Source organism: Pempheris klunzingeri, chromosome 11 (genome assembly GCF_042242105.1).
Source record: "Pempheris klunzingeri isolate RE-2024b chromosome 11, fPemKlu1.hap1, whole genome shotgun sequence".
NCBI classification, from domain to species: domain Eukaryota; kingdom Metazoa; phylum Chordata; class Actinopteri; order Acropomatiformes; family Pempheridae; genus Pempheris; species Pempheris klunzingeri.
In genome coordinates, this window is record NC_092022.1 from 5,503,696 (window position 1) to 5,517,309 (window position 13,614).

Genomic DNA, 13,614 nt, shown 5'->3' on the forward strand with positions numbered 1-13,614 from the left:
TCAAGCAGTCTGCAGGGCGGCAGGATCATTTGCATGGAGATATTGATTTAGAATTGTTTGCCACGTTGAATGGGCCAGAGGAGGGAAAAGGAGCGGGAGCCGCTTACTTGACATCTCTTTGTTCTGAACATCCCCACATACAGAGGCAGAATCGCTGTGACAGGCGGAGAGAGATGTATTCATATAAGCATAATAGCAACTCTGAATACCAGAATTCAAGAGTACAGCTGGCCTACTGATAGCCCGTCATAATTTATGAGAAATATCCCAAAAATGTTGCACCCTGCCAGCGCTGAAGATAGACAGTGGTCAAGATATGAACAAAAAAACCTTAATCTGGTTTTTCAGGCTCAGGAGGGTATGTGGGAGTGGGAGTGGGGGGGTCCAGTATGAATATGGGGAATTAAGAAAATCCTTTACCTAGCAACTGTGCAGAGTGGAATTCACTGTCAAGCTTTATCTGACTTACTTTCACTGTTTGTTACTACAGCAAAATCTTGAGCTACTGCTATGGAAACGATAGGGAGGTGCTGTGCTTTATGTCTTGCTTTCCAACCCTCCAACGCCGCCCCCCCCCCCACCCCACATCCTGTATATGGCTGAATGCAGTGTTGAGACCCAGAGGGTCAAACCTGGTTCCTGAGAGTTTTTTTATTCCCGGCGGTGTTTACCTTTGAGCGCCAGCCTTGTCCCCACAGTGGATGATTACAATACAGTGTGTCATTGATTGGACATGGGGGACACATGCATTGTCGCTCACACACCTGTGACGCTGACACTGCGGGAAAAGAGGTGGGATTCTGCTGGCTAGGGCTGTGTCCCAGATCCCCTACACCCGCCCTTCACCCCATCACCCCCACCCCCATGCCTTCAGGGTGCTCCAGTTTCACAAAGGCCCCCCTCAAACCGCAGAGGAGCGCCAGGGTCCTCTGTGAGCTTTTGAACCCCCTAAAATCCAACTACTCACCCGCCCACTCTCGCCTCCACAGCCGTCGTCACGCTCACTCCTCTCTCTTGCTTCTGACACCTCGTCCTCAGCTATGAGCAGGAGTGGGAGGCGAGGTCTACACAGTTAAGGGTTCAGGTAATGATGGGATCTTTGATGTCATCCCTTTTCCATTTTGATATGAAGCAATAAGACGTGTTTTAGGGGCCACATGTGCAATATCCAGCCTGGTAATCCTGTTGAATATGCATAGTTCTTTGTAGTGCAGCACTAAAAGCTAATACAGGATGTAAACTGAGAACTAAAGTGGACTGGGGTGAGTGGTTGAGGGCGGGGAGGGGTGGTGGTGGTTAGATTGGGGTTGTGTGTGTTGAGGGGGGGGGTTTCTAGGAGGGCTGCCAAGCACAGGTGTAAAGCAACTACAGCAGCAGTGGCTGATGGGCAAACAGCAGGGCCATTGTTCCCACACACACACACAAACACACAGTGCAACAAGTGTGGCCCAGGCCAGCATATGTGAGGACAGGATATTGGCTCATCTGTTAGTCTGATTAGCTATATAGCTCGGCAGTTCCATCTCCTGCAAATAACTGCCCCCTCCACACCAAAAAAAAAAAACAAAAAAAACCTGAACCTGTTGATCCAGCTATGTTCAGATCCTGGCATGAGAAACTAGTTCCATGTGCCTTGACAGATTTACTGCCATCTGATAAGGGCGATGGTGAGATGGAATTAAGAAGTACAGCAGGCTGTTTGTGTGGATGAATTTCAAATTACCTGCAGAAGCTACATTTAGCACAGTTCACACCTTAAGGAAAGATAACGATCATTCATTCACCTTGGACAACCCTTATCTTTAGCAGGCTGAAACCACACAGTGCTGGTGCTTTTCATCAGTCACCGTAGTAGCCACACACACACACACACACACGCGGCAGCTGTATTTTCACAAATCAACATAGAAGGCAGACATCTGTAAGTTGTATGTATTATGCATACAAATGTGTGTATGTGGTAATGAGCAAATGTTGGTGGTAATGTGGCCCTGGTGTGTGTATTGAGGTGAGAGGCTGGGGAGCTCGGGGGCATGTGTGACCTACATGTTGAGTTGTAATGTAAACCAACCATGTGTGGTTGGCTTCAGTGTGGTCATTTGTATGTCAAACAGTTAAAGAGGCCGGCAGCGAAGGGAAACACTCAGTGACAGCTGATAGTAATGAGAGTAATGTCCTGTACTTTCAAAGTTGAGCCTGCAATGCCTTTCATGGACATCTTCTTATGTTTTGTTAGTTTTTTCAGATCTGTGATTGTTTTGTTAGTGACTTTAATACTTCACAAATTCCCATTAAAGATACTATTTTGTAGAACCATCTTCAGTTGATAAAAGAGAACACACACCACCACTTGCTACATTTGAGGGTACAAAAAAAAAACTACCAGCTTTCACCAAACTCAGATTAAAGGGACATTCAGTGATTTAGTACATTTCTATGACTCTGGGGGGATTTAAAAGAGATTGCTTGAAAAATGAATGGTGCACAGATGCACAGATCTCCTGACATTTAGGCACTATTTTGGTGAACTCCAAAAAAACGCGGGGCCCCATAATGCATCCAAAGCAACTTCTTGTTAAGCTGAATTCACACCACATCAAACAGACCATAATTACGCAAAGCCAAGTAGGAAAACGTGTTCATGCTGGCCTCCTACTTGCAGCTCTGAGTATGAGAAATCGGGAATTTCTGACAGCTATGGTTGATGAAAAGAACTACAGAATTACCTGTAAAATGGCTGCGATATACAAAATAGATGATAATACAGTGATTTCAGCTAATTAAAAAGAATCTATTTAAACCAGATCAAACTATTTGTATTTATCTGGTTTCACTTGTTAATAAACTAAAACAATCATGCATATGTCAGACAAAATGAAAGTAACTAATTCAGGCTTAAATCTATTTGCGTGGTGTGACTTATGAGGCAGTAGTGGGAACAATCCTGGAATAACGCAGTCATGTTCCCAAGTCAGACCTTTTCCCAGTCTTACAGTTATGTCATCGTGAACACAGCATCAGACCAGTCCTCCATATCAAATCTCAAAATATGATGTTTGTACCGGCCTTTTCACTTGATGGTAGACATCATACAGCTGTTTTCACAGTAGGCTACTCCTAAGAGCAGCAAAGCTTCTTTAGTTTCAGGCTAACACTAGTAGGACTTAAAACTGGACATCTGCAACTGGAAACACCTATGGGAGGATATGTTTTCACTGAGATGTCACTGACCTAAAAAGAGAACAAGTGCGTTTTTTCTTTTTTTATTCCCACTGTAGTTAAGTTTCAGTAGGGCACTTGATAGCAACTTCCTCACTGAATGTAATGATTAATGGGTTATCTGACATACGGTAACACAAGACTGTCTTGAACGCTTCTTAACCAGAGACATTATTTCAGCCATTTTACCAAATCCTTACACAAATAACTTTGGATCAGAAAGCTAAGTTGATTCTTTGTTTTTTTTTCCAGGGATTTAGGATTTGACACCAGACTTGTTGGCTGTTCGTCTTGAAAGCTACACTGTGGTTGTGTTTAAGAGACTGTCTCTGATTATCTCTGGAGGAAATAGTTAATTAATGGCTTTATCAGTGTATCTATAATTCATAATTCATAAGGGCCCTCCCTGTGTCCACATTTATTAAAAATTAAAACTTCTCCACTCACAGCAGCATGTCCCTGATTTAAAAGCTTTCCTAACCTTGGAATCAAATCATGAGCCAACCATGCAACTATTTCACAAAACCTCCTCATCCTCCTCCCTCCCCCTCTACTCCCCATTAGAGCCGACTGTCCTTGGAAAGTACTGCTCTACCCTGCAGGGGAAGAGGCAGAATAGATGCACCGTACCATTCATTCAGCTCCTTATCACAACATTATCTCAGCATTCCGATGCCCTGAGCTGGAACGTGCTCATATTCTCAGACGACGCCTCCCGTGTTTTTTTTTTTTTGTTTTTTTTATATTAGAGACACGGGTCAAACTGGAGTGGCAGATGTTCCCATTTGCTCACCCAAGTAGAATGACCTGCTCCTTCAGGCGCCTCCTTCCTCTCCTCCTGCCATATCGAGTGACTGCCACCCTAAAGGCCATTGTGGACGTTTAAGGAAGCGCAGAGGAGAAAGCTGAAGGAGACAGAGCTTAGAATAAAGTGGAGATGGATTCCTGGAGGGTCTAAGGAGGAGGGACGTCCTCTGGGCTCCAACTGGGGGCCCCTGTGCTGCTGAGAGCCTCTATTGTAGGCCACCTGTTGATTCAGTTCCAGATGACCCTACTGAGCTCACTGGTATCAGATGGGATGGAGAGGAAATGGAGAAGTGTGTTTGGATGAGGAGTGTGTGAAAATGAGCATTTATGTTGTTAAGTGCTTATCTGTGCATGCCTTAATGTTTTTTGAGTCTGGGGCCTCTATTCTGTGAAAATTACAGCCACATGTATGCTCCAACAAATGAAAGAACCAAATGTAATATTAAAAAAAAAAACACACAGCAGGCTCATAATGACAATGCTGACATGTAGATGTTTAGCAGGTATAATGTTTACCATTTGCTAAAATGTCAAAGTAAAAGGATTAAGGGTATAAGGATGAGGATTAAAGCCTTGAAGATGTGAATCATGCCATGTATATTAATTATGGTTATAGTTTATCAATAGTGCACAAAAGAATGTTACAGACTTTTGTTGATTAGTTTACAAAAGTCCCCCTTTAAATGCAGCTTATTTTACATCTAATTTTAGCATTTTATACAATAAATCATAAAATTTCATGTATTTCCCGCAATGTTGTTCACAACATTTATCTTTTGTGGTGTTCCACGGGTTTCTATTTCAGGCCCCATGTTACTTTTCCTCAGATCCGCTGCCCATTGGCCACTCATCCAACCTTTATCTTTGATCACTTATTCAAGCCTGGGTTGCAGTGACATGCAACCATGTCCTCCAGCTCATCCCATGGGGGATCTCAAGGTAGAACATCTGTCTAGCATCGTCTGCTTCTGGTCTTCCTCCAGTTCAATGTGTCTAGATAAAGAACTCCAGAGGGGTTATGCTGATCAGATACTGAAACCACCTCAAATGGTCTCTATGGCACAAAGGAGCTGTACTCCAGGGTCCCTCTAGATCTCTTAAGTCCTCACACAGGCACCCTGCAAAGGAAACTAATTTTGGCCGCTTATAAACAACATAATGTTCTTCTGGTCATGACCATAGGTGAGGGTTGGATTGTGAATCAACTGGTAATTTGAGAGCCTCCATGCCACCTTCTCTGGTCATATCTGGTCATATAAAACAACACACATACACAGTTAGCATCAAACTTTCAATTAAAGCCCAGAAAACCTCGATGTGTTGACTGTCTGTGTGAGCGTACTCTCTGCTGGACAAAGACCTTCTAACAGCTCAGTCACTAAATTTGAAATTGCTTCTCCAGCTGACTAAGTAAAATCTGCCGTCAACTTGAGGAACTTGACCAAAAAGGCGCCTCAGATGATAAAGCTGTGGTAGGTAAGTTTAAAGATCAACAGTAAGATAAACACTCGTAGTTTCCGTTCCCCTCCTCCCTCCAGCCACCCTGCCAGTAGCAATTAACAGCATGTGACTGACAACACAGAACGCAGCTTTCATGCTTCACTGTTGATCCTACTTGGTCAGATGCCCAAACTACACAACTTACTTTGAAAGCACACAGAGGACTGTCAACTCTGCCAAGATTCTGACATATGAAACTACTTATTTATCTTCACATAAGATGGAATTTACTTCTGCTGAGTTCACACAAAATATCAACTTGTGAAACTTTAACTCTTTAGCTTTAAGTCTCATCCTGCTCTTTTGTCATTTAAACAGTTGGGCGGCCATGAATAGTTTTACAAATGAAACCAGCGCAGTGTTCATTTGATGTGTCGACGACAATTCATGCAACATTGCCTTTCCTTTTGATCCCATGAAGTCATGCTCTTAAATCTCTGTTATGGCAGCAGTTTATCTTTACTGCTGCTAATAGCTGTTAGTCTAAGGAGGCTACAGCGGTGCTAGCACTTATATTGTTGGGCACATTCTCTTTATTATTACATCCCCATTATCTCACAGTTGTAGCTGTCATCACTGCTTGGCCCTGGATATGTGGGAGCTTTTTCGAGCAGCACCCGACCACAGGGCCATAGTGAGGCCATATCAGCAGCACCTGTCCTGGTGGTTGGAGCCCACCTCCCCACAGCAGTTTGTGGTTTGCTGAGGTAGGCACGTCAGGCATGTCTAACTCTGACTCCAAGAAACGAGGGGCTGTTATGCCAATGAAAGTGTTGGGACAGCTGTGTGCGCGTGTGTGTCCTTACATGCTGATCCTGAAGTAGGCCGGACGAGTATTTGAGAGTCTTAATCTCCTCCGTGTCTGCGAGATTATTTTAGTGATTGTTAAAAGGAACCGAAGCTGGAGAGGCTCACAGTGAAGAGAGAAGAAACAATAATCAGTAAAATATTTTGTTGCAATTATAAAAAATATGTAGGATTGGCCAGCAACTGTTGGCCAACTGATGACTGATGGACAGATTAGCAGTCAAGTATTGTGCTTTGTGAAATATTCACTTGAGTATTTCCATTTAATGCTTCTTTACGCATCTAATTGACTAAATGAATGAAACTATGCTCACGATTCTAAAGAAAATCAAAAAACTGCCAAAAAAGCTCTGATAAACCAGGTTCTGTAACCATCTCACTTATACTATATTTATTCTTCTTAACATTCATTAGTAATTAAAAACAGTAATGGAAAATAATTCAATTTCATGTCAACAATATTGTTTCGTTGAATGCTTGCTATAATACTAGTTCAGGTATAAATGGATGAATGGTCCAAATGGTCCTGCTACGGCAGTTCAGTCCAGACAAATTACCGCAGAACAATAAACAGAATATTACAGGAAACCATCTGGGAAACTTGCATTGTTCGCTATAGTTTAAACAGTATTAATTTGTCTAAAGTAATAACAGTGGTGCTTGTTCTGGTGTCCCCAAGGTGAGTAAATACGTCTTAAGGCGCTAAATACTTATTCTATTACTGATGACTTTATGGTTTCAATATATTTGCTGGATTGCATAAGTATTGGGGAACTGGACATACAATACAGAGTTATTGTGTTGATTTCACACATGTATGTTTTAAAAGTAGTAATAGTGGCAGCGTCAGTCACAGAACTAGCAGTAGTAGAAGTAGTAGTAGTAGTAGTTGCCATAGTGGTTATCACAGTTATTTTGTCCTATTATGGAAGTGCTGCTTCATTTTTCACTTGCAGTAAACATTAAATACCTGTGAGATGTTTTTCAGTTTTATATTTGTCATAAAAATGGTAAGAAAAACAGAACAATTAGGGAATACCAGGACAAAATAATAATAAAAAAAAGTAATAATGTCCACACCTGAACCCTCACATGCTGCTACACCTGGGCGTACCAAAGAGAACGCCAAATAAAAGAGAAAAAAAGTTGTGGCTCAGATCAGGTGATATTTCAAGGCAAGGTTTGTGTGTGTGTGTGTGTGGGCGGATCTAAAATGCCAGCATAACAGAGGTCATCTTTACTTCCTTGTTTACAGAGGAACTCAGGTGGTGCCATGCAATTGCTGTCTTGGCCAGAGAGGCATAAAACTTCCAGTCTTTTAACCTTTTGCCACCATAAACACACCTAAAATGACCTTCCAGATGGCAAATTACTATAAACACACACGTCCGCTTTCGCTTGCAGGGCTGTCAAAAGAGGCTGTCGCATTGCAGTGTTTAGACAGCCTGCCTGCAACTGTTGCATCCATAGATTCAAGTGTGGGAATGCTTGCATGTGTATGTGTGTGTGCATACACAGTACAGATGGGTGCATTCATGTACCTGCTTGCGTCTTTGGCATATTAGAGAGTTATTGGACACAAGGGCTGAGGGAGGTGCCGGTGTTGGCAACGGTGATGAAGGTGGGTTCAGCAGAGAGATGCGTATCACAGCTGTTTATGGAATGGCAGCTCATTTCAGTGCCTGTCTGTCAGGACTGCGTCGCCGAGAACCTGTTCTTGCATGCTGATCTCTTTCAGCAAACACCAAATACCATAGCAAGTCTTTCTCTGCACCTGCAAGGCTGTTGAGGTCTGTCTGTAAGCCCGTGGGTGTGAGACAGGAATAAAAGAAAAAATAAGCTTTGTAATGGCTGTGAATTTTTGAGGTGTATATCATTTTTTCCTCTGCAACTCAGCCCACACATGTACCGGAGCAGAATCGTCCAGCCCACATCACCAAGTGGGCCTGTGACAGAGTTTGGAGACATTTTCGATTACCTGCGTAACCTGATTTGCCTGGTTTCCTGAGTGCCTGTTAACATACAGACTGTTTATTCTCCATATTTGCCCAGTGGTGTCTACAGCCACACTCTTTAACGCTCTGGTTATGTAATTTATGCTAAATGCTAATGTAGGAAAATATACACACAATGACAATATTACCATACTAATGTTATGTTAGGTGTACAACATTCACTATCTTAGTTAAGTTTGATGGGGCTAAATTAAAAGTCAGGGGAGCACCTACTGTATATATTGGATTATAATTAATCCAGGAGAATATATAATATAATATATAGTACATTTCATAGCCGTCCACATGCTGGTCGCAGGTGATCATGATTGCTTGTACAAATGTTTCTGGCCGTGGCATGACCGTGGCATAACTAATTTCCCAAAGGTTTCTCTGGGAACATTCAAAGGCTGAGCTCACTCATTATCACAAAAAGAAAAACACATCTCATCACATATCTCATCCCAAAAAGAAAAACATATCTCATCACATACCCTTACGGGGTGTATCCATGCAAATAGTTTTGTTGTTATCTGCTGAGGTTTTAAGATATCCATCTCTGAGATTTCTGCAACCACCAAAATACAATGGAGCTAAATTGAATTTAATTTGCGGTGATCAAGGCACCGAAGAGTGACATATCATAAAATCAGCACCAACGCGTCTTTCCCACAACAGGGATGATCTGAGGCTTGTCTTTGGAACTACTGCGAACTGAACAAACCATCTGAACCGAAGAAAGCAGCAACCATTACAGCTGAGGACTGAGACACAAGTCAGTTAAGCAAAAACTATTTGACCCCGACTTTATGCGAAAAACCATTACTTGCATTATATTACGTTTAATAGTGAGAGATTTTCTGCAGCCAGCATCTGCTAACCATTACAGCACCTGAACTGACGCAGCCTTTGGCCCTTATGGTGGCAGTATGATTTGCTCAGATGTAATTCTGCTGTCAGGTATGATCAGCTCGCCTCTGTGCAGAGGACGCTATGTGCACAAATTCAGAAATTAGATCTTTAACCTCTCATGCCCCTTTGGTTTCTTTTGATGTAACACATCAGAGCTCAAAAGAGTGCTCATGCACCTTAGTGAAGAATGAGTCCCTCTAACAAATGAGAAACGGTTTGGTAATGGCTCAGAAATACACATTCTAAAAGCAGAAAAGCAAAAATAAATTAAACCTAGGAAATGAGAATAACTTTAACCAACCTTCTCTAAGAATACAATGCGGCCAAATATCACTGTTGTCAGAAGCACAGTCTTCCAGTATACACAACTTAAAAGGCTCCAGTCTCTCACCAAGACATAAATCTATGTGAAACTAGACTTTGGTAATTGCCTAAATCTCTGGTGAGACCACAGCTTTCTATAAATCACACCATGGCTGGGGTTTGAGGGCAGCAGTGATATTCTTGTAAACAGCTTATAGGTTGTTAGTGCCCTGCATGCTTAGCCGATTCAGATTCAAAACCCAGCAAAGCAGAGTCTGAACAATTAGCTGTCTAGCAAACACAAACAGACACACGATGGAAAAAATAACACTGCTGGGGAATCTTGACTGTCCTCATTAAATGGCTTCCTTTGTGTTTTATCTCTTCCTTAATTCCACTTTCGCATTTTCCAGTCTTAAAAAAAATTCCAACCCCATCATTTTCCCTGTGAGTGTGCTCAGCGCTGGGCAGGCACAGCACGCTGAACAATCAACACATCCTGACTAGCATAATAGCTCTTTGTACTCCCCCACCCCAACACTGGAAACCTATTTCAGAGCGAGTCAGGCACACACACACACTGTTTTCAAACCTACACCCACCTCAAGAGACCTGGGTGCAGTTTGCCACCCGAGCACTAAAGGCACAATCTCACATCTCTCACACCTCATTCACACAGGCTGATAGATTGGGTTCTGGAGGCGGAGAATGGTTGAATCCAGAATAGATTGAGGATGAAAAAAAAAACACAACACACAAGCCAGTCTTTTATTTTCACAGAAAAGTAAAAGAACCGCAAATCAACTTCACATCTCCCTCGAGCCAGATCACGATCCAAAGCCTGTTGCTCCGGGAAGGAAGGAATGGAAGCAGACACACACCACTGTAATATATGAACCATCGCACTATATTTAACGACTGCTCATTTGAATGCCATAGTAAAAAATGCTGATCTAACATAGTTTATGCCTACTGTGCATGCGCACTTCAGTCTTTTGTCTTAGGATGCATTTGTGCAGCATGTGAACAGTCTGCATCAGTGCATTTGGGTAAAAGTCCTGTTGAGGACAATTTAGGAATCATGTGTGCTAATAGCATGATTTTATCTCCTGTAGACTGAGTGAAAAAATTCGAGCTAATGACGTCCAGGTGCCTCGGCACTCAACTAGGATCTTGTTTACATGCATCAAAACCTTTGTAAGTCACATTTACATGTTATTTTAGTGCTGCCTAACAGCAACACTGAGGTTTTATGAAACAAGTGAGAAACAGAATATGAAAGCTCACGCGTTATATCACAGACATCAGGTTGCAACCAGGACACTGAGCCATGATGTCAGTGAAAGGTGTTGTGTTTTCGAGGCTTGAGTCACCAGGGTGAGGCCATATAGTTATAGCGTTGCCCGTCCACACCCACTGTGTACTGTGACCCCACCAGTCACTTGATCTATTTCTAACCGTGGCTTTTTTGTAATGTGGAGCGATCACATCACTGCATTTCATTCAGTGGTGTTTGCTTGACGTTGACTTTTCATATTCAGCCCAGAGAAGCATTCTCACTCTACCTGGACAGGTATTATATGTCCACTATGTGTCATCCTGTTTGCATGACAACTTATTTATAGGGTTACAAGATGGATTGAAAGTTTACGTGCATTAAGGAGTGTTTAAAAATTCCTAAATCACTGGTAATTTTATTGAGAGCGCCATGGAAATCTTTCCTAAATTACTTGATAGAGCCTGTATGTATCTATCTACTTGACCTTTGCCTCTTGTTCTTCCTGATTGTAATGCTCTGGCAGGCCTACTAAAACACTAAAACAGTGTCTTATCAGCTGACAAAGAAATTTTTGCTTTAATACTTTGTTAATACTTTACTTATTTTGTTTTTTCAAACTATCATGTGAAACAAAAATTCAACAAAAACAATAAAAATCCACCAACTTCGTAGAAAAGCCTGATTTACATTCCTTACAGCTAACAACTGCAATTAACAGCCCGAATCGCAGCATCACATGAGGGATTCATTGTCCACAAAAGAGTCCTGACAAACACAAAGGCTTCCAAATGTCTATGACCTGGAACAAATCATAAGACTGCTGTATCTTCGTTCTCCCACGCAGCTGTAGGCAGAGGTGGGACAAATAAACTGAAGTCTTCAGCAACAACTACGAGTCAGGCTTCAGGCTCACAACTCAACAGAAAAAAGGCTGGTGTAGCACCTCTGGACTTTTTAAACGATGAAATTACTGCTGGTTGTGAAGGTTAAGGCCTTTCTAAGTTTCTGGTAAAAAAAAAAAAAGCAGCCTGGCGACTATCTGTTGAGCAGATGTTCACATTAAAACCCGTTGAGCTTCCTTTGTGTTACTCTCAACAGCTTTTTCTGTTTCTTTAATGTCTGCTAGATTATTATAATACTTAAACAGAGGCATGCATGTATGTGTGCTTGTCAAAACAGATTTTTTCAGCGCTCTTATCATGACTACGCTGGCGTTCATTGAGCAGCAGTTTAACCACCCACACTCTTTTGATAGATCTATACTGACCAAAACTAATGAGAATGACAATCCCAGTTAGGTACAGGTTAAAATGCAAGGACAGATTCATGCAAGTAATCAAAGAATGTGTCTTTTTAAAAAAATAAAATCAAATTATCCTTTTCGCTTGGTTTATCCTGTGTTCTCATGTAAGGACAAATTGTCCAAACACCAGCATGGAATGCAGGGAGCTCAATGCCAAAAAGACACAAACAAGAAAACAAGCACTTATCAGTGTCTGAAAAACCAACCTCTGAATTTTCAACATTCTTTTCATTTTACAGCTAAAATTGGGCTTTCAAAATGTCATCTTGTGGCTAGGAATTCAAGAAGGGAGCAGCTCAGAAATATGAATGAGGTCTACTTTAAGGACATGGGCGCATGACTCCTCCTCGACTTCGCTTCAGCGCTCAAAGACAGAGCCTGTAATCTCAGGAGAACGAGGAATCTGGAGGAGGAAGTGCAGCAGCGTGCAGGGAAGTTTTGTCTTTTCGCTGCCGTGTCCTGATCTGATTTGCTTCTTCTCACGCTGCGAACAGGGTGTCAATTATCATTCCAAGCCTTGGCCTGTCAGGGCACTATAAATCACTTATGCCTCACCTCTTCAGCATGGTGATACTCATCCCTTTCTACTGTAACGACAGGAGAAAGAAAATGAGTAGAGTACAAATATGACCCAGTTTACCCTCCTTTAGGTGCTCAAACACCCGCTTTTGCTGCTGTAGCTGGTGTTCCTCAATGTCATCCTTTTTTATGGGAGGCCTTGACCTACTGCGTCGGCCTTGTGAGATGAAGATGAAAGATAGCAGGTCATAATTGATTTCAGGCAGTTTTTCTACATAAATATCTTTTGATAACTTAAGCGGTAGAAGTTCACTGCAAACTAAAAGCCATACAGTAAGTTTTTTCATGGGCTGTCTGCATTTCATTGTAATTAATTGCACTCTGAGGAGTACAGTACTTCCAAAAATAATGAGAGATCCTGCAGCCCTGACCACCAAATGTTCCCAAATAGAATTCCAATCACCACTAAATCCCCAGAGGCCTCCCTCCGGGGAAGCTGTCCGCTAGTGTACTCTTGAATTTGACAGGCGCAACCGGAAACCCTCATGTTCTCGGTCTTAAAATTCCCGAAACCATGGAGCTGTTTGCCTCAGGGATGAGTCTATATCTGCAGCTTTGACAGCCATGTTGCTCATTTGTCTTGCTTAATAGCCATTTGAATACTGCTGTAAGAAACATTTTTGTATGTTAAGTTATCATTTCATGAACAGTACTTTGAGCATGTAGCTAGATAAACCTGAATATTCTTGACACTTACAGTTCAATCTTTTTACGAGACAGAAATGTTTCGGCATGCTAGATCCCCAACAATTCCCTCTGTGGCAAGCCAGAGTTACATAAATTACATCACAGGTCTTGCTGGCTGAAAACAATAACAAGTCAAAGACAAATCTTGACTTGCTTGAAGGTATGTTAAAGGGCTGAGCAAAGGTTCTCTGCTCCCATGAGAGCATATTTTCCTTTGAAAAACT

At 42.0% G+C, this 13,614-nt stretch overlaps 1 protein-coding gene across 1 annotated transcript in view; it reads left to right on the plus strand.

Moving 5' to 3' along the window:
* Window positions 1–13,614, plus strand: part of LOC139210208 (solute carrier family 25 member 45) — a 180,195-nt gene that overhangs the window by 123,326 nt on the left and 43,255 nt on the right. The window lies entirely within an intron of this gene.